The sequence below is a fragment of the Mustela erminea genome, chromosome 1 (genome assembly GCF_009829155.1).
Source record: "Mustela erminea isolate mMusErm1 chromosome 1, mMusErm1.Pri, whole genome shotgun sequence".
NCBI lineage: Eukaryota > Metazoa > Chordata > Mammalia > Carnivora > Mustelidae > Mustela > Mustela erminea.
The window spans coordinates 59,138,109-59,160,347 of NC_045614.1; the positions used below are offsets into that span (position 1 = coordinate 59,138,109).

The 22,239-nt window shown below is 44.4% G+C and overlaps 1 long non-coding RNA gene across 1 annotated transcript in view; it reads left to right on the plus strand.

Moving 5' to 3' along the window:
- Positions 1 to 21,996, plus strand: part of LOC116588113 — a 44,600-nt gene extending 22,604 nt beyond the window's left edge. The window contains exon 5 of the long non-coding RNA XR_004284788.1: positions 21,104 to 21,996. This is a non-coding gene — a long non-coding RNA (uncharacterized LOC116588113). The remainder of the gene's footprint in view (positions 1 to 21,103) is intronic.
- The last annotated feature ends 243 nt before the right edge of the window (positions 21,997 to 22,239 follow it).

A 22,239-nucleotide genomic window follows, 5' to 3' on the forward strand; every position in this document is an offset into this window, starting at 1 on the left:
AGCGGGGGAAGGCCATACTCAGAAATGTCTTATATGATCCCTCTTGAGAAAGGGAAAGCGGCAGCTCCGCCATCCAGAAGCTGGTCTGGGGCAGCCAGCTGGCAGTGCTGGTCTCTGTGGGACAGAAATCTCGCAGAACACCAGCCTCGGGTGAGATCCCTCTGAGAGCACTCCTGGAGTGAGATGGCCAGACCACCCCACAGTCATGTCTCCTCCCAGATGAAACACCCTCTTCTCATAGCTAACATGAGTTTCTGTCTCCGTGCTGGTTTCCCCTCCATGTAGATATGATTTATCCAGAAGCCCATCATGGAATGGTCTCTGCATTCTGGCAATAGCCACACAGAGTGACTCCACTTCCTTAGACGCCCCCACAAACTACCCAGCCAAAACCTGAATCCAGTCATGGTTTCTCACTGACCTCCTCCACTGAGACACCCTGTGGCCTCTGTTGCTGGAGATGAGAAAGAAGCCCACCTGTGCATGGCAGCTGTGCCCCTGGTGGCCTCTGGCTGGATGGTGGCCATGCCCTCCAGAAGCTGGTTGTGCCTCGGAGCACAGCTGCCCTGACTTCTCCCTTCCTTGCACAACATTTTCCCACCCTGATACTGCACATGGACTAAGTGCTAACTAGCCGAGGAGCACCGGGAGAGCCTGAAGGTTCTGGAATTCCTCAGACCCAGAGTCCAGTACCACAGCAGGGCTGTCCTGTCTTCCCCAGCCAGCGTCCTGTCAAGGGAGCAGGTGCTCACCTTCCTTCTTCCTCCTTGGCATTTCCACACAGTGCGGCCAGTCTGTCAGGGGATAAGCCCCTGGGGTCTTAGAAACCAAGGGGATGTGTTCCAGAGAATCCGTTTCATAGGTGATGGAAGAGCTGAGAAGCCTGGTGGGACAGCAAGGCAAGAGCAAGAAGCCCCCACTCTCAGCTGAATGACAAGGGGAGTGAGGAGGTTATCAGAACCCAGAACCCAGGGCATCAGAATGGCCTTAGAAGGGGCTGCCCAGGGGAGCTCAGGCCCAGGAGGCACACCGACTGGGAACAATCCTGCTTTGTCCTTTCTTCCCTCCCTCTAAGGTCTCCCCAGTGCCTCCCATCAGCTGACCCTGCCAGGGAGCCTTAGTTCTTTGGTGTAGAGCAGAGCAGAAGGACCGGCACATAAGCCCAGCATGAGGCTCGCCCACCCCAGCCCCTGCCCCTATGAGTTGTCCTCACTCAGGCCTTGGGAGATATGGGCATCAGAGGCAAGGTAGGTCAGCCCAGGCTGGCAGTGACAGTGTGGGAAGCCAGCTTCCCAGGACTCGGGGGTCAGCATGTCCAAGATGAAGTAACTGCCAGTGAGGGAGGGCATCTCGTTTGCAGGCCTGGCTTCAAAGGCCAGCAGGGTGGTGGGAGCAGGGACAGGGAAACCAAGTCAGAAACCTAAGAGGAAGGGAAATAGGGTGAGGAGCAAGTGGCTCTTTTTATGGGCCTGAGTCCCTCCTGGGAATGCAGCAGAGATTTCCATTCAGCCCCTGCCCTAGTCACTGGGAAGAACTGAAACAGCTCGTGGGGAGCTTGGATCAGGCAGAGGCAGGTGTGGCGAAGTCCAGATGTCCCCAGTGCAGTCTGTCAAAGAATAGTTGGGGATTGGGGACTCACAGGTGACAGTGGAGAGAGAGCCAGGCGTGGGGCGGTTGGCTCCAACTCATACACCTGCAGATCTCACTATCAAAGCAAGACCAGGCTGAGACAAGTCTTAGAGCTGCGGACATCTGGCCACAGTATTCTCACGCTGTTTTCCTTGTGTCTATTTGTGTATCATATGCATGGTGAGTGACCCTGAATTCTCATTTTCTTAGGTGATTATATGTAGTATGTAAGGCAGCCCTTGAAAGTGGAATAACTGAAGATACAAAAGCTAGTACGAAATAGAGTACAAGGTATAGGAATGTGGGAAAACTAAGGTTGGCATAGGAACAACCAGGCTTTATAATGAGTCTAGTGCCATGAGCTCAGAGGGTGAGAAGGACTGGACGAGGTGGGGAAAGCAGGCTGTAGAGCAGGACAGAGACGGGTGCTGCATCCACTCTACAAATTAGGTGTCCATTTTTGGCTTTGGTGCTCATGGCTGCACCCTGCCTTGTTTCCTCCCCTCCCCTGTTCTAAGGCTCCCAACCCAGCAGCTGCCCTTGTGTTCCTCAGGGAGGTCAGGGGCTCAGCGGGGTGGCTGCACACCTCCCAAGCAGGGGGCAGGGGTGCAAATTTTATATGGTCCTCCACCTCCCTGCCAAGCAGCTCGACTGAGGCTCCTGTCCCAGCCAGCAGGTGACATTAGCAGTTCTCTGTGCTTCCTGTACTTGTTGGAGCTGGGTCTGTGGTGGGCTGTGGTGACAGAGGCTCCCCAACTGGGTCCAGGCTGGTCTTTGAGACACTGCAGGGGCGGGGTGGTGACGGCCAAGCAGCGACACCTCCTGAGGCCAGTGCCAGACCCGTGGCCTCCTTGGGGTGTGTAGTCCCCATGAGCACCGGCAGTCTCTTGGGTCTGTTCAGACTTTTGCAATCTGTGCAAAAAGAGGAAGGTACCTTCACAGTCCGAGAGAAGCCTCAGTCTGAGTCAAAGGCATACGTACATCTTCTTTAGAGAAAACATCCTCCAAAACACAAAGCCTAGACGGAAGTTGTAAAGAGAAGGAAACTTCCAGGTCGAGGACTGCGCAGGGTGAAGGAACGCTCACAGCTTGTGGACCCTCCCCCAAGGAAGGGACCTGGCCACTCCGGCTCAGGGTCTCCTGTCCCAGACCCCTTCCCCTCACACCCTGCGGAAGCCTGCGCGGACACCCCACCATAGGCTCGATTTGCCAGGCACCTGCAGATCCTGAGAACAGAGGCATGTTCTTCAAGGTGAATTCCACCTTCTACCAGATCGATTATATCAAATTCCAAATATATCTAATTTTAATGATCTCTCTTTCAGGATCAGCATAAGAAAACACCGCTACTTACAGGATTTTAAGTTTTGTTCAGTGTGCTGCTTGATGGAACTGTAGTTTTCAGGGTAGCACACATGCTCTTGGTGTGTGCATGGTAGATGTGAACAACTTCGATGTTAACGTGCTAGCTATATTACATAATAAACATTGCTTTCACTTTATTAGTAGTCTATGGTAACAGCTCCAGCAAATGGAATCCTGATTGGGGTATTCTAGAGATCTACGGGAGACATTTAAAACCACAGAGAGGATTCTGGTTTGTCTGGAACAACAAGACCACTTAATGGTGATTGTTTAAAAAGATCCACAAATAAATATATCACATATCACTACCGCAGGGTGCACTTAAAGTGGTATATTTAAAAGGAAATTCATAGCATTAAAAATTCATATTAGAAAAGAATGTAAGGGAAAAATGAATTGACTGAGTGTCATCTTTAAGAAGTCACAAAAACAAGAAGCTCACAATAAAGATGCAAAGAGACACTTCAGATGACATGAGAACAGAATCAGGTCAACAGTGGGTTCTAATAAAACAAACCCATAGCAAGATTTTCTTTTCGTCTGTCCTTTAATATACACATATTAGGAAAGAAAAGTGGGATACAGCAGATAATACAAATGACAGGAAGTATTAGTATTGAAAACCTTACACTAATAAATTTGAAAACATAAATGAACTGTACTGTACACATACACAGGTAAGGCTAGATCTTAAAATATACTAATAGATGAAAAATAAGAAAGATACAATTGCTAGCACACTAACATTTATTTAAATTTTAAAAACACAGTCACTATTCAATAATTATATGAATGCCTGTTTTACCGCTATCCGTTACAGGAGGACAGATGTACATTAAAATAAACAGTGCAAACCCTCAGTCAGAGTGCACCGTAGCCCTCCCTGGGTCCCACAGGTCCGTAACTGTTAGAGTGAGTGGTGCCCAAGAACCCCTGGGAGATAGAAGAGGCAGGGCAGGCCCTGCAGGGTAGCTGAGGGGAGCGGGGACAGAAGGGATCAGGCTGAGGGTCTGCAATGGGAAAAGGAGACAGAGGGCAGGGCTCTGGGCTGAAGGGAGGTGCAGGTACACAAACGTTGAACCTGGAGGCCCCTTCTGATGGAAGGGCTTGGTACCTCTCCAAGGGAGGAGTCCCTCTGGACAGTCCCCCCCCCCCCCCACTACAGCCAGGGAGGCGGAGCCTACGGGAATCTGCCATTCCACCTGGGGACAGTGGCCAGAGACATCCCCACTCCAAGCTGAAGGTTCTGAGCAGTATGGGGGTGGGGGTGGGATCCTATGGGGTAAGGAAATACACTGGAGGTGATGGTGTCCAAGTGCTAGATCAAAGCTGGAGAAGTTCCAAGGCTAGACTGAAACACTGGGGCAGCTGGAGGGGGAAGCCCCATCCAGACAGAACTTCCTAAGAGCGCCCATGTGTAACTCCAAGGGGCTGGATACATCATCTAGGAGTGGACAGCACAGGGGATCCCCATGACCATCAAGAAGGTTGGGCCAATTGCAGACTGGGCTCCGAGACAGGCATAGAAGGCACAAACTGTGTGCACATGTGCCCAGGGGGTGGGGACAGCTGGAATCATGTGGTCTTCCTTGGGGATCTGGGATGCGGGGTGGATGCTGTGCTTGGCTGTTTCCATAGACGCTCTCGCCCCCATCTTAGATAGAACTGCTCTCCAAAGCCAGACGGCCATGCATTTCCCTCCTGGGTTGATTGCACACGTCACCTCCGGGTGGCTACTTGTTGTTTGTGGGGTGAGCGGACAGTGTTAGAAATGGGGCAAGGAGAAGGATGTGAAGGGGACTGAAGGAGAGGAAGAGTTCCAGGTGAGGTGGTCACAGAGCCGTATCTATCTTGGGGAGGATGAGGAGAGAGGGAATGCTGTGACAGCACTGAGTGACCTTATGCACAGTCCCCACATTGATTCATAATGGAACAACAAAATCAGAAATACACAGAAAGCCAAGTCTGCTTAGAAAGTTCCTGAAGAATTCCATCCTTGTCCCCTGTCCCTACACTTCCTCTCCACAACCAGGGTCTCCCCCAGACAATTTCCTCCGAAGGGTACAAAACATTAGGCCATACTCCCAGTTTTCTCCTGGAATGTTCTGGAATGTTCTGAATGGCATAACCAGCAGCCACATGCAACACAATGAGGAATTGGTATAAAAGAAGTAATGAGATGGTCCAGGGACCCAGAGGGCCCAGGAGAGGACATACTAGCTGTCCCAGCTTTTTCTCCATATAATAAGGGTCCCTCGAACCCCCGAGGAATTTCCCTACAATTTGGAGGTTCCTGAAGTAAGAAATGGTGCCCAGTCGTCACTGGGGTAGTCCCAAGTGGTATGAAATGGACAGATGGTCAAGAGGCTGGTGGCTAGGAGAGAACACCCAGCCCCCAGCACCTCAAGGAGCAGATGTTGGTGTGGTCAGGGCTCCTGGGGTCTGAGGGGCCAGAGCAGCTGTAAAAAGTGGGTTTAAACATAGCAGAAGAGCCGCACCCAATGAACACATGCTGGCTGCACAAGACCCCACGTAAGAAGGAAACCAGTCGGATCCCCCCTATTCCCTGTGTATTCTCAGCAGGAAGGAGGGAGCTGACAGTTGAGCAAAGCCCAGAGCAGGTGAGGGCTCTGGCATAGAGGGAGGCAGATCGTGAGGGCCTGTGAATGCTGGCGAGACCCTCCTGTACACAGGATAGCAGGAAATGGGAGTCTAGAGAGGCGGTATGACCAGCTTCATGTTCCAGAAGCCTTTCTAGAACAAAGAGTGGACCCCAGGCAGGAATAGCAGGCCCGAGGGAGAATGACAAGCTGGGACACAGACTGAGGGACAGTGGTATTGGAGCTGGAAGAGGGAAGGCAGGTGGAGAGAAGCAGGCCCGTCCAAGATGTGTTGGGGAGGCCGGGATGACAGACTGGAGGCTGGAGGGGGCCAAGGGAGCAGGGGTGGGAGGATTCCAGGCTGATGCTCCTGTTGTGGCCTAGCAACAGGGTGGACCAAGAACGAGTTCAGTGGGACAGGGACACTTTCAGGAGAAAGACCAGAGTTTGGTCTGGGTGGGCCCCGTGTGATCAGGGTTATTCCTTTTCTTCCCCACCAGGGAAGAAGGAAGATTCATTGGGGAGACGAGGTCTGAGAGCTGCCTTCCTCCTTTTTCCTGATGCCCAGACTGAAGGACAGATTGGAGGGAAGCGAGGTTCAGTGCTCTTTCCTGGTGGGGCCTGGGAAGCAGGTGTGGCCCTGATGTTAGGAGCTGGAATTGCTGGGGACGGCAGAGGTGAGCTTGTCTCACCATCCCTAAAATGTGTGGCTGGGGCACCTGGGTGGCTCAGACAGTTGAGCGTCTGCCTTTGGCTCAGGTCATGATCCCGGAGTCCCCAGATGGAACCCTGCATCTATCTCCCTGCTTAGTGGAGAGTCTGCTTCTCCTTCTTGCTCTGGCTGCCGCTCCCCCGGCTTGTGCTCTCTTTCAAATAAGTAAATAAAATCTTTAAAAGAAAATGTGTGGCTGAAGAAGCAGCTCACCCCCTCCTGACCAAGAATGGGCTGGGGTTAGGGGGGCCTGGGGCTGAGGAGAGGGTAGCAGCCCCACAGAGGGACCTCTTTAGGGATAAAAAGGAGGCAGAGTAACAGCCAGAGACAAGAGGGGAAGTTGGTGTGTCCTCGATACCAGCAGGGACCAGAGGGAGAGGGGCCGAGACAAACGCCAGATAGGGACGCGCAGACCCGCGCTCCCAGCATCTATATACAAAGCCGCACCCACTCCAGGCCTGAGATGCAGGAGACCCTCCCAGAAAAGGGGTCTGAGGAAGCCCAGAATATGCTGGAAAGACCCAAGTGACAGGCTAGCCTGCACTGAGGAGGAGCCCCTTTTCCACAATGGTCCAAAGGAGGGCTCTAGAAGGAAAACAGGTTCGGTTCCAGGAAACCGTACCACTTTGTATCCATGAACTTGTGGGCTGCGACATGGGCACCCCATTGCAGGTTCAGAGCACCCTCTATGGAATTCATGCTCAAAAATTCCAAGGAGTGTTCTCAAAAACTGACTATGATGGAGGAGGCCATTTTGCATGATACTAAAACCAGGAAATATTTAAATTTAAAAATTAAATATCTAGTTAAAAAATAAAAGTCTGAAATTGGCATGTTCAAGATCAAAAAGCAAACCACAAAATGAGTGGGATTATTTCCAACATATGGTGGACAAGGGCCAATAATCTGTCTAACAAAGTGCCTATTAGTCAATAGTGAGAAAATAGGAACCCATCAATAAAAACGGGCCAAGGGCATCTACAAGCAAGTCACAGAATAAGTAACTGCTTGTCATTTATCTTTCACCAGCTGTTTAGATGTTTGAAAAGTCAAATTTTGAAAAGAGTGGAACTTTTACTTTTACGACCAATTTGATAAAGAATAAAGTCTTGTGGGATGCCTGGGTGGCTCATTCGGTTAAGCTTCTGCCTTTGGTTCAGGTCATGATCCCGGGGTCCTGGGATGGAGTCCTGCATCGGGCTCCCTGCTGAGCGGGGAGCCTGCTTCTCCCTCTGCCTGCTCCTCCCCCTGCTTGTGCACATGCATGTGTGCTCTCCCTCTCTCTCTGTGTCAAATAAATAAATAAAATCTTAAAAAAAAAAAAAGAGTAAATGAAGCCTAGAGATGGCATTTTAAAGGCTATGGAGAAAAGCTCCTGCTGTTTTGTTGTTAAAAGAGCACACACTACTCTTTGGGGTTCGATATAGTGATAACCATCAAAACATAAAATCCTGACTTGCAAATTCCCCTTCTCTCATCCAGACACTGGGCATGCCTTAGGTGGGATTTCAGATTAACCTGACCTGGGCCTCCGGGGTGGTCATGAGGGCAAGGTTCTTAGGATCCTGGTCTCCAGAGAAAACTCTTTAGGGAATCACACCCATCTGGGACCCAACCCCTTTCTCCGAAGAGGCCCAGACCCCAGGAAAGATTGACCCTCCTGCACCCGGTACCATCAGGCTAATTTGTTCTTCATCACAACATAGTTACTTGATTTTCCTAGAATATTTCCTTCCAGTGAAGTCCCTGGAACCCTGATTCAGTGGCTAAAATGGTCTCTGAAGAGGCCTTAGATTCTGCAGCAGCACTGTGGCCCCAGGTCCCAGGTCCCAGGTCCCAGGTCCCAGGACCCAGGACCCAGGACCCAGGACCCAGGACCCAGGACCCAGGTCCCACCCAGGTCAGGCTCTCTATGTTCCACAGATGTATGGTTGCCCTGCCCCAGCTTAGAGTAGGAGGCCGTTCCTGAGCACTCCAGCTCCTTCCCACTCTTCTGCTCTTTTATAGAAACATGTGCCATTGGGGTTGGGACTGGGCTTCAGGAGTTCCTATCAGATGGACTCCCTCCATGTGATTCAATCATAGGAGTGTGAATGCATTCAAGGGTGGGTTGATTGGGTCATTTGCTTATCTCAGAAGCAGAAGGCAGAGCTAAACTGAATTAGGGGCAGGGTGTTACCAGAGTGTGAAAATGCCCTCTTCCTAGTGTTAGGTCCGTTATTAAACGAAACAAGACTGAGACAAAGTGAAAGTTATTTAAAGCTTTATTTTATGACAAATATTAGAAGTCAGACTGATTGGCCAGGGGAACGAGACTGAAACAAAGTTAAAGTTATGCAGAGCTTTATTCTATGCCAAGCATTAAAAGTCAGACTGACTGTCCAGGGCTGTCTCCAAAGAGAGCGACCACCCCCAGCTTACAGGCTTAAAAATTGGCTGACTGACTGGTCAAGCCTGCCTCTGAAGAGGGCGACCCCTCCCAGCCTCACAGACTAACTTTTATAGAGCAAAAGCCTGGGCACACATAGGTGGCCAATGAGATTGTAACATTGCATAGTCATGTTAGGCCACACGCAGGTGGCCAATTGAATTACAATTTACCCACTTTTAGTAGCTGTTTGAACTAGCCTATTACTCTGGTCAGAATTGGTGCTCAAGTTTGGCACCCATAAGGCAAGGTTTACATTCTTTGGTGGTTTGGGATACAATATGTGTGCTTTTTACTGATTGGATGTCTCCACCTGGCCTGACTCATCCTTGTGTTCTGGGCTCTGTTATCAGGAAATGGCCGACCTGGCTTTGTATTCTGGGCTCTGTTCTTAGGAACTGGCTGACCATATTTTACTGGTTTCCCAGACTTGCTTCTAAGTAAGTTTCTCTGGCGGGGGGGAAGGGGGGGCAGGGTCAGTTTAAGTTTACTGCACAAACAACAAAATGGCTTTTAACCAAGATGGAGTCGCTCTGGCTAAATAGGTCCTTACACCTAGAGAAGTGATCAGCAAGTAATGGGATAGAACTGCTCCAATTTCTGTGCTTCTAGTTGAAACATCATAGGTATACAAAAACATATAAAGGTAAAGTTTTTACATGTCCTGTCAAAATCTTTTATATCCTGCACAAAATGCCACAGCACATGTCAGGCAGCCCTCCCTCAGAGCCCTGGCTCCCTGTGGGTCCTCATGCCATTGCCCCTTCCGTGTCCTGTGTCTTGAGCAGGGGTCAGTCCTGCCTTTGACCGGTCTGAATGCGAATATTCTAAGTGTACATGCCCAGTTATCCCATTCCCTGCCCATTGAAGACCCAGAAATGGCAAAGACTCCCCACTGTCCATAGTCCCTGGGCACTTTACCATCCCTTCTTGGTTTCCTTACCTCTGTCTCTGCCTGCTTCTCTGCCTACTTGTGATTTCTGTCTGTCAAATAAACAAAATCTTAAAAAAAAAGAATTTCTACAAATCAATAGGAAAAAGACATACAGCTTAATTTAGAAATGGGTTTGACTTGATAAAAAGAATATCCAACTGACCATTAGGCACATGAACATATGGTCAATATCATTAGTCATCAGGGAAATGCAACTTAAATAAGATAGCACTATACACCTGCTGAAATGGCTAACATCAAAAAGACTGACATTATTTGGTGTCATTAGGTGTGTGGAGGAACTGGAACCTCAAAAATTGATGGTGAGACTTTAAATTGAAATAATACTTTGGAACACTTATTGCCAGTACTCTATAATCCAGAAATCACGCTTCTAGGTCTATATATCAGGGGAAAAGATAACTGCATGAGCCCACAAAAGATATGTACAAGAATGTTTATAGCTTATGATTATAGTTTAAGATTAGTTTATCATTATGTTTATAGTTTAAGAATATTTATCCACAAAAGATAAAATTGGGAAAAACCCTCAAATATCTGTCAATAGTAAAATGCATAAATAAAACCAGACATAAAGAAGTTCATTCTATATCATTTCAGTTATATAAAATTATTATATAAAATAACTTACAGTGATAGAAGTTAGGATAGAAGTTACTCTCGGATGACTATGGGGATTTTGATAGGAAGGGGCACATGGGAAACTTCCAAAGGCTGGGGACAATAACCACCTGAGCTGTGGTTACATGTGCATCTAAATATATAAAATTCATTGATATAGGAGTCCCAGAGAGAGAGGAGAGTGGAAAAGGAATAGAAAAAAAATATGTGAATAATGGTTGAAAACTTAACAAGTCTGATGAAAAACAACTCCATATCCAAAAAGTTCAATGAAGCCCAAGTTTAATAAATTCAAAGAGATCCACACTTAGATAAATTATAATCAAGCTATTAAAAGTCAAAACCAAAGAGAAAAAAATCTTGAAAGTGGCAAAAGAAAAGTAACTCACTATGTACAAGAGATCCTCAATTAGATTAACAGAAATCATGAAAACAATGACATGAGATATTCAAAGTTCTGGGATGAGAAAAAGGACTATCAATCAAGAATTCTATGTCCAACAAAACTATCCTTCAATAAACAAAACAAATAATTCATTGCTAGAAGACCTGCCCTACAAGAAATACTAAAGAGAGTCCTTCAGGCTGGAATTAAAGGACACTAGATAGTAACTTGAACTAGATAGGCAACAAATAAATAAATAGCACCAGGATATGTAACTACATAGGTAAATACAAAAGATAGTACAAATATAATTTTTGTTTGTAGCTTGCTCTTTCTCTTATCCATTTTGAAGAACAACACCGAATCCAATGCTTATAAATCTCTATTGATGGGCACACATATATAATGGGTACAACAATACGATAAAGGAGGGGGAGGGAATAGAGTTTATAGAAGCAAAGTTTTACATACTGTTGAAATGAATTTCATATTAATCCAGACTAGATTATTATAATTAAAGGTGTTAAGTGTAACTCCTGGGTAACCACTAAGAAAATCACTCCAAAAAAATGACAAGGAAATTAAAATGGTACAGTGGACGATACATATTTAACACAAAGGAAGGCAATAAGGGAGGACTAGAAGAACAAATAAAACATATGACATAGAGCAAAATAGCAGACATAAATCCTACCACATTATGGATTACAATAAATATAAATGGACTAATAATTTCAATTAAAAGGGGAAGGTTGGCAGAATCGATTTTTAAAATTTAAAAACATAATCCAACTATATTCTGTGTACAAGAGATACACTTTAGATTCAGAGACACAAATAGCTTGAAAGTAAATGGATGGAAAAATATATACCAAACAAACAGTAACCAAAAGATAGTTGGAACAGCTATACTAATATCAGACAAAAGCACTTTGACATAAATTGTTATGCCCAAAGAAGGGCATATTATAATGATAAAAGACTCAATCCATCAAGATGATATAACAATTATAAATAGATATGCCCATAACAAGAGTCCCAAAATACATGAAGAAAAAACTGATGATATTAAAGGGAGAAATAGACAATTCAACAATAATAGGAGGCTTTGATGTCTCACTTTTAATAATAGAATAACTAGACAGAAGATCAATAAGAGAACAGAAGATGTAAGCAAAACTCAAAATCAACTAGATTTGACAGAAATCTATAGAACACTCTACAGGAGAGTAGTAGAGCACACTTTCTTCTCAAGTGCACATGGAACATTCTCCAAGATCAATCAGTTGTTACAGCATAAAACAAATCTCAATAAATTTAAAATGATTGAAATCATACAATGAATGTTTTTCAACCACATTGGACTAGAAGTGGAAATCAACAGCAGAAGGAAATTTGGAAAATTCACAAATCTATGGATATTAAACAACACACTTCTTTTTTTTCCTTTTTTTTTTAATTTATTTTCAGCATAACAGTATTCATTATTTTTCACCACACCCAGTGCTCCATGCAATCCGTGCCCTCTATAATACCCACCATCTGGTACCCCAACCTTCCACCCCCCCTGCCACTTCAAACCCCTCAAATTGTTTTTCAGAGTCAATAGTCTCTCATGGTTCACCTCCCCTTCCAATTTCCCCCAACTCCCTTCTCCTCTCTAACTCCCCATGTCCTCCATGCTATTTGTTGTGCTCCACAAATAAGTGAAACCATATGATAATTGACTCTCTCTGCTTGACTTATTTCACTCAGCATAATCTCTTCCAGTCCCGTCCATGTTGCTACAAAAGTTGGGTATTCATCCTTGATGGAGGCATAATACTCCATAGTGTATATGGACCACATTTTCCTTATCCATTCATCCGTTGAAGGGCATCTTGGTTCTTTCCACAGTTTGGCAACTGTGCCCATTGCTGCTATAAACATTGGGGTACAGATGGCCCTTCTTTTCACGATATCTGTATCTTTGGGGTTAATACCCAGGAGTGCAATTGCAGGGTCATACGGAAGTTCTATTTTGAATTTCTTGAGGAATCTCCACACTAAACAACACACTTCTAAAAAACCAGTGGGTCAAAGAAGATATTACAAAGGAAATCAGAAAATACTTTAAGGTGAATGAAAATAAAATGGGTTGCAGCAAAGGCAGTGCTCAGAAGAAAAATTTTACCTGTATGTAAGAGCTGAAACTATAAAACTGTTAGAAGAACATATAAGTGTAAATCTGGATGACTTTGGACTTAAGCAATGATTTCTGGGATAAGACATATAACACACAAGCAAGCAGTAGAAGATAGATAGATTGGACTTCATCAAAACTAATTTTTTTACGCTTCAAAGGACACCATCAAGAAAATGAAATAATCCACAGAATGAAACAATATATTTATATATCATATATCTGATGAGGGACATTTATCTAGAATAGATTCATTGAAAACTACAGCTCAACAAGAAAAAGCAAAAAAAAAAAAAAAAACCAATTTAATAATGGGCAAAGGATTTGATTAGACATCCCTCCAAAAAAGATATAAAAGTGGCCAATCACCTTCTAAAAAGATGTTCAATATCATTGGTCCTTAGGGAAAAGTAAATCAACCTCAAGCATGTCATAGCCACTGAGGATAGCTATAATAAAAAGACACTAACTAGTGCTGCTAAGGATGTGGAGAAAGTGGGACCCCCACACATTGCTGGTAGGAATGTAGAATGGTGCAGCTGCTGTGGAAGACAGTTCCCCACTTCCTCACTGAGTTAACTGCAGAGTTAGCATATGACCCACTAATTCCTCTCCTAGGTTTATACCCAAGAGAAACAAAAACATCTGTCCACACAAAAGCTTATACATGAATGTTCATTGCAGCATTATTCATAGTAGCCAAAAAGTGAAACAACCTAAATGTCTACCAGTCATGAGTGGATAAATAAAATACATCCATACAATAAAATATGGTGTAACCACAAAAAGGAATGAACTCTACCTGCTACAACATGGACAAATCTTGAAAATATTATCCTAAGTGAAAGAAGCCATGCATTTATATGAAATGTCCAGGGCAGACAAATCCATGTAGAGACAAATTAAATTAGTGGTTTCCAGGGGCTGAGGGGAAGTGAGAAAGGAGAGGCACAGCTAATGGGTATGCAGTTTCTTTTTGCAGTGATGAAAATGTTAGAAAATTAGGTAGAGGTGATCCACAAGCACAAGCTTTAAATATAATAAAAACCATTGAGTAGTATAGTCTAAAAATGTGAATTATATGTCATATAAAATATATTTCAATAAAAAATATTAATTGAGCTGTACACTTAACATTAATGTACTTTACTGTATATATGCCATTTTGTAGAAGAAAGTAAAAAAGGGAATATATTTAGATTGATCTAAATTAAAAGAGGAGAAAAAAGTCCAAAGATCAATGATCAACTGCAATGCATCATTACTGATTGATTCTAGGGTGGTTTTTTTTAGTCTATAAAATATGCAAATTTGAATATGGAGTAAAGTAAGTATTGATGCTATCGTGGAACTGATCACTGTTCCAGGTAAGAGAATGGTATGTGCAAACGTGAGAGAGCATCCTGATTGGTTGGAGATACCTCCTGGTGTATCTTAATATTTCTGATGTATTTTTCAGTAGTTTAGCATTGTGTATGTGGAAAGAGAGACAGAGAGAGAGAAAGGGAAGGCAAATATAGAAAAACGTCAATGTTTATTGAATTCAGACAATGAAGCATGGATGTTCTTTCTACTTATTCTCATGTTTAAAGGTTTTGTTTTGTCTTGTTTTGTTTTTAAGAGAGAGAGCCCATGTGAGCAGGGGGGAGAGGCAAAGGGAGGGGGAGAGAGAGAATCTTAAGCAGAGCCCAGTGCGGAGCCTGATGCAGGACTCAATTCCATGAGCCTATTTTGTATCATGACCTGATACAAAACCAAAAGTTAGATGCTTAACCAACAAAGCCACCCAGGAACCCCTGTTGAAAGTTTTTTTATGGTAAAAATGTTAAAAGGAGAGAGAAGAGAGAGAATCATTGTGAATGTTTGAGTTCTCCTCCATGACCAACCCCACGGAAGGTCCTGTCCTGGTTGCCGTGTGTGGGTTGGGTTTCAGGCAGAGCACTGACAGCCTCTCCATCCTGGTAGTGCCCAGTGGAGCCATGGCTCCTGGGAGAGCCTTGCAGAACTGGCTCCACACCGATTACTGGGAAGCAGTGGGAAGTACTGGTCAGGCTGCTCCAGACCTGACACCTAGGAGTAGGGAGTGGTTGTGCTCCCACCTGTAGCTTTTGGCCATCATGGTCCATGTTCATTCAGATGAGGGCATCCATGAAAGGAAATGCAATTTTTCTAAAACCTTGTGGCCCTCATTTAGAAGTGAAAAATTCTCAATGAGCCTGGGGTCTGTTCAGAAATAGTATGCCACACTGGAGTCATCTCTAGAGAATGGAGAAAGACTGGAGAAAGACTCACCAGGAGAATCAAACCTGGAAGAAAATTATGAGGAGCTGGAGGATAAACTCAATCCCAATGGAGGAATCACCTTCCCAAGAATGAGAGGTGAATGGAGACAGCCCAAAGCTCAGCATGAAGGTTGGGGATGGTCCAAAACTAAGGATGATCCAACCACCAAAAGTGACTTGAGGTCCTGGCAGCACAATAGTCTTCTCCTGGGGGAGAATCAGGTCCTGGAGCCATCCCCAGCATAACCCCTCACCAATGCTTTTACTTCTGAGAGCTGTCTTCTTCCCTTCATCCTTTCTTCCTATGGATTTGAGGGAACAGTTCCTGAGAAGAACTTCTGCCCTCTGTGTCCTTCTTAAGAAGGGCCTACGAACCCTGCCTTAAAACCCCCTTTCAGTCTGGCTGTCCATCCTCCTTTAAGACCTTGAAAATGGAAATGAGTTCCTTCAGCTTAATTTAAACTTCAGAACCCAGAAATGCACCCACAACACTTTAGGTTCCATCTTTGTTTTATACTTGTTTTTACAAGGAATCTCGAGCTGCCATTAGATTTTGAGAAGCAGCCTGGATGTAGTGGCTCAGAGCTGGAGGGACTGAAGCACTGGGGAGAAAGGGTCCCATGGGGTAAGGAAATACACCAGAGGCCAGGGGGCCAGATGCTGGATTCCCATTTGGGAATCAAAACTAGAGAAGTCTCAAGGCCAGATTGAAGGTGCTGTGGCAGCTGGAGAGAGATGCCCCATTGAGAGAAGACAGCCAAAGAGCACCTACATGTGTGTTCAAGGGGCTGGGCGGGCATGCAGTGGGCACCTAATGTGGGGTCAGTAACTTGGGAAGCATCCCCATGACAAAGCTGGTTACATGTTGAATTCCCCGGCAGACTGGAGGGTTACCATGGGGGCTGGGGCTGCTGCATGTCTGTGGGGTATCTTTGAGGGCTGAGAGACCAGCTAAGATCTGGAAAGATGTTTTGCTCACTAACAAAGAAAATAGAAGTTTAAAAAAAAAAAAGGAAGATTGGCTTTAACCAATTAATTTGGTAAGTCATAAAAGTTTGATCCCACCTGTTGATTCACAAGCTGGGGAGATAAATGCTTTTCAGTGCATTGTTAAGGTATAAAGGGGAGCGTGGAGAAAACTTGGTGAAACACCCCAACCCTCAAATTCATAGACCAGGGTAGGAGGTGGGGAGGCAAGAAGCCAGGATACCAGACTTATCTACACAAGGGTCTCTGAGGACATTGCAGACCATTTAAAGGATGGGGTCTCCAGGGCAGGAGTCTTGGTGGTCCTGGTAGCTGCCTGGGTGGGAGCAGATGCAAGGGGACGGCTGAGCAGGTAGCCAAGAGGGGAAGGAAGGAGAAGGCAGTCTTGCAAGGGGCATGTGGAGAGGGAACTGTTGAGCAAAGAGGAGACAGCTGGGGATCAGGGCTGTGGGAGAGTGTCTCTCTGTCCAGAGTAGATTACCCCCATTCCATCCAAACAGGACCTCACATCCGACACCATCAGACAAGATGGGGTCTGATGTCTGATATCCTAGGATGTTCTTTTTTAGCTCTGTGTTTGGAAGGATTGGCCTCGAACATTCCAGGACAGAGAGGTGGCAACCACCGGGGCATTGTGAGCTCCAAGCAGCGCTGGCCTCTGCCCTACCTTGTTGCCCTCACCTAGGGATAGAGGGGCCCAGACATACCAGGCAGAAATGAGACAGGTATGTCTGGGGGAAGGTGCTTTGACCAGGTGTGATGTAAAGGAGAATATAGTTTCAGAGTCCACTATCAAATGGTGTACCTCCCCTAACTTATTCACAGCCAAGAAGCTGGCTGTTCATCCAATAATCTATTTATTCCAGAAACAGAGGTACAGACAGAATTATGTTGGATCCTGGCAAGGGAAGAGTCCAGGATATGTAACTGATCTAGTTACCAGAGGTCAGGGAAAGATGATCAACCAAGGGGCTTTGAGCTGGGTGTGAAGGAGTAGGAGTCAACCTTACTAGGAGAAGGGGTCAAGCAGTGAGGGCCTTATGGACAGAGGGAAGCCCATTTACCAACGCCCCAGGAGAGGAGCAGACCTTTTTTTTTTAAGATTTATTTATTTGAGAGAGAGAGAGAATATGAGTTGGGATGTGGGGAGCGGGAGGCAGAGGGAGAGAATATCAAGGAGACTCCACTGCAGGGCTCCATCTCACAACCCCGAGGTCAAGACCTGAGCAGAAACCAAGAGTTGGATGCTTAACTGAGCTACCCAGACACCCCAGAAGACCTCTTCCAGGAGCCCACAGGACCAGTATGAGTGGAGCCAGAAGCTAGATGTGTGGAGCTAGACCAACAGGATGCTGACCTCTCAGACCCTCTGGCTGATCGCTGTTCTGCAACGAGCAGTCACTGCAGAGTTTTAAGAAGGGGGTGATGTGCTCAGCAGGCTATGTCTCGGGCCTGAAGTTTATACAATTTGGGGGCCACTCCCCTAAAAATTCTTCAAATTTAGGAATGTAAAATTGCTAGCCACACCCACTGACCCTGGGCCTGGGAAGGGGCTTTGCCCTGACCTAGGACCCTATTTCATGCCCACTACCCCTGGGAAGTAGGTGCTGCCATGACAATTACCCCTCCCAGCAGGACTAAACCAGAGGGATCAAGGAAATAACCTTATTATTTGTTAGAACACATGGACTGCCACTCTTGTGAGGCTAATTCCTAGAATACATATTTTCAGACCTCTCTCATGTCCCTAAAGCCCAAAAGTAAAGCGTTGCTTGCACTGTGAGAAAGCTGAAAGGCGCAAAGGGCAGGGACAGTCACTTCTTGCCCTAGTCCCACCCTCAGAGGTCCACAAGACAGCCTCCATGTTGGGGAGACACATGAGGCCAGCAGAGTCAGGAGTCCATCTCCCATCTCCCTAGCCCTACATGTGCATTTGAGCTGGTTCCAGGGTTACTGTCTCATCTCAGAGCTGGGATTACAGCCTTTGGCTCTGACCTCCCTGGGCTCACCACTGGTCTGCAGGGCTTGCGTGTGTGCTAATACCTTCTGTCTTGAAAAATGGAAGCTTTCATCCTTTCTCTCTTGTTTTTTACTTGATCTGTCACTTCCTGAGAAGGGTGTGTTGTCAAATCCCCCATATTTACAGTTTTATTTAAATATTTTGAAGCTTCTTTTTTATTTAGGCCAATAGAGGTGATTTTTTTTTCTTGGTGGAATGTGTCTTTTATCAAAATTAAGTACACTTCCTCATTCTTGTTAACACTTTCACCCTCAATTATGTCTTCCCACATAACTTGGTTACACTTTTTTTTTTTTTGTCGACATTTGTCTATTGTATGTTTTGTATGGTTGTCTTTTTCCCATTTTTCTTTATCCCGTTTTGGGTACATCTTTTGTAAATGAAGTATAGCTCGATTTTGTGTTTTAATCCAGTTTGAGAGGCCCTATCTTTTAATACATTAATATAATCTATTTGCGTTTATTCATCCTAGTTTAATTTTTCTGCTTATTACCTTTACCCATCCTCACATTTTTCCCATCCTCACATTCCTCACTCAATGTCTTTTGTTCCGTTTTTCCTTTCTACTGCCTTGAAAATCACACCTTTTATTTCTGTTCTTCTAGTCATTATCTTTAAATTAACACAATAAATACATATTATTGAAATTCTGGTGTTAACTGACATCTCTACTCTTTCTCCCAAAATATACTAGTCTTTCAAAGTCCTTTCTTTTACTCCTTCTCATCAGCTCCAGTGTTATCATTAGAAACTTTCATCTAGTTAGTAACATCTTGCTTTATTTTTTTCATTGATACTATTTGATCATATCATGAAGATTTCTGACATTCTCACTATCTCAGTGTGAACGTTTATGAGAGAGCCATGTGGATTTTCCCACTTCTCCTCATAGTTCTATTAGTTTTGCTTTATAGATTTTCAAGTTTGTTATTGCATATGCTAAGAGCTGTGCTCATGATTTTCTTCAGTGGCTGTTCCTTTCATGTATGAAATGTACATCTCATTGATGATTTTCTACTTTCACCCGAAAGCCCCCTTTTCTGTCCTGCTTTGTACCCCAGAGGCTGGCCTTGGATGGACTGCAGCTTCTGACCCCTGCCCTCTCTGGCTTCCAAGAGACCAGTGAATGGGAAGGGAGTGAGTTCAAGTTCCAGGTTCACCCACCACCCTGAAGGGGTGTGGGATGGCCAAAGCTGCAATTTTTATCAAAGACTGCAGCCAATGCACCCTCTTACAGCCACAACTTCCCTGGGTCCTGAGAACATCACCCTCTCCCCATCCTCTGGAGACCTAGGCTAGTCCTTGGGTGTCTCACCATCTCTTGCTGGTTCCTTTAGCCCACAAATACCTTTGCAAATAAACTTTAATTGCACTAGTCACTCTTCTGTTAACCCTTCAAGTGTTTCCTTCCAGAACATGACTGATCCGTTATCTTTGTGACTTTAAAATGGTTTTGCCTTACATTTTTTGTCCTATACTACTATTATACCTCCCTTCTTGTGTGTTAAGTTTATCTGTCAGCCTTTATCTTTTAATAGACATGTTTAATCCATTCACATTTGCTACCCTTAATTGAGTGACTCAAAACCATAATTCTTCCTCAACAGACTATTTTCTTGGCATTGTTTTACCCCTCTCTGCTCTTTTCATATATCCCAAACTATTTTCAATCAGTATTTCTGTAAACCAAATACCTTTAACATATGTCTCTGCTCACCTCTGCTTCTTGTCTTTCACAGCTTCCTCCTGGATTTTTTGTCATTACTCCAGTACCTGCTTTATTAATTTTTTCAGTGAGATCTGTGAGTGTGGCAAACATCTTAGAATACTTTTATATACAAAAACACATTCACCTCATTATCAGCCTTTGCTGATGGTGTGACTAGATATAGAAAGCTAGGTGAAGAGTTACTGTGTCTTAGCACTTGAAGGACACCATTCTTTAACTTCTTCCCTTCACTTTTGCTGATTTCATTTGACTCTCATTCTCTGTAGATAGTCCATGTATTTTACTGATAACTGTCAGGGTTGAGTTGTTAATCCTTGGTGTAATGAAATTTTACCATTATGTGTCTAGTTCTTTGTTTTGCAGTGATCTGCTCTTTTTTACACTGGTGTGTTTTCAGTTCAAAGATAAATTTATCTCTTTGGTTCAACAGGTTCTCCATCTTTTTTTTTTTTTTTAATATTGCTTCCTGTATAGTCTTTCTTTCCTTCCATTCAGGAGTCCCTACTAGCTAGATATTAAAACTTCTAGATTCAATGTCTCCTAACTGTTCTTTCAAACTTTCCATCTATTTCATTCCGTTGTGCTGCATTGTTCTGCAGTATGACCCATCTATTAGTCTTTCACATGAAATATTATATACTCCATTTCCACAATCTCTACTTTTTCCCCATATCCTCTGCCTTTGTTTTATAGATAAAGTAGTAGTCCTTATCTCTCTAGTGGTATTACTGATAGTGTTTGATGGGTGTTTTTTAATGACAGCTTTTAGAAATTCCTAAAGATTAGTCTCTTAGCTCCTCTTCAAGTGGGGGTTAAGGATGGCATCAGAATCTCCCAAAGAGCTTCTGACCCCTGCTTGCATTTCTCTGTTCTGGCCAAAACTCCTTACCCTCCTGGGGTGGCAGTTCTTTCCATTTGGAATATTCCTCACAGTTTCAGGGCCATCGTGGAGTCTCCTGTTTATTTGCAAGAGGGATGGTCCTTTTTCTTCTAAATTGTTGGATATTTTCATTATCAGTATGGATATAGCACAAGAAAAGGCAACTCTAGCCTTTGGTTGTCCATTGTCCTGAACCAGGACTCTCTGCCCTGCTTTTAATCCTTTCTATGGAAGTCTCTATGAAATTCTTTGCTATTTTATACTTTCTGTTGCTATTGGGAATGGGACATTTCTCCATAGCATCACTGTTACATGTTGGATTTTCCAGGAAGCTGGCTTCTGGGACCACTACCATGGAAGAGAGAGGAATGAAGAAAGAGGAGGCAGAGAGAGGGCAAGCTGTGATGTTGGCCGCATGGGGAGCCCATCAGAACTGTCTTGGTGACTTTGGTCCCTGCCTCCCTCATTCATTGGATGTGTGCCTCCTTGGATAGGATGTGTTCTTGATTGGATGGCTCTTTGCCTCTGATGCCATCCCTGAGGGGCTTTCATCTGAAGGCTATCTGCTGACTGCACTCCCAGCAGATGGAGCAACAGCTCTTCTATGAAGGAGGCTCTGGGTGACACAATTTTTTAACTGGCTATGCTTATCACAGTTTTTTAACTGGCTTTTTATATTTATAGGGGGGTTATTTACAAGTGTATATTTAACCTTTGTTCAGCTACCTTACAGAAGTCCCTTAAACTGTAATGAACTTTTTATTTATTCAGGGAGATGTAATTGTACACACATTAATTAATGACAACTTTGCCCGCTTGTTTACAAGAGTAATACCTCCCATTGCAGTTTCTTATGTTACTGCATTAGCCAGAATTTACCCGAAAATAACCGTTTATAAAAATGGTTATATAGAGCCTGGGGGTGGTGTGGGAGAAGTGGGTGAAGGATGTCAAAAGGTACTAACCTCCAGTTATAAAATAAATAATTCATGGGGATGTAATGTTCAGCAAGGTGGAGATAGTTGATAACACTATGTTGCGTACTTGCAAGTTGCTCAGGGAGTGAACTTGAAAAGTTCTCATCACAAGAAAAAAATTTTTTTGTAACTATTTAAGGTGATGGATGGTGATCATTTTGAAATGTATATAAATATCGAATCACCTTGTACACCTACAACTAATATAATATTATATGTCAATTATACCTCAATAAAAATTAGTTAAAACATAAATGGTCATAACTGAGAGCTCTGTTTTACTCTTGATTGCCCATGAGAATCTTGTATTAGCTATTGCCTTGAAATGTTTCTTCTCACCATTTAAAGAAAACTCCTTTCAAGCCACATAAAAGTTCAGTAGGTGGAGATTGAGAGCAGCTAGAGCAATATCTAGTGAGCGGCATTGTTCTCCTGTATTTAGTTGATGGGTACTGTCTACTTGCGGCAAATGATACTGGTTTCCAAT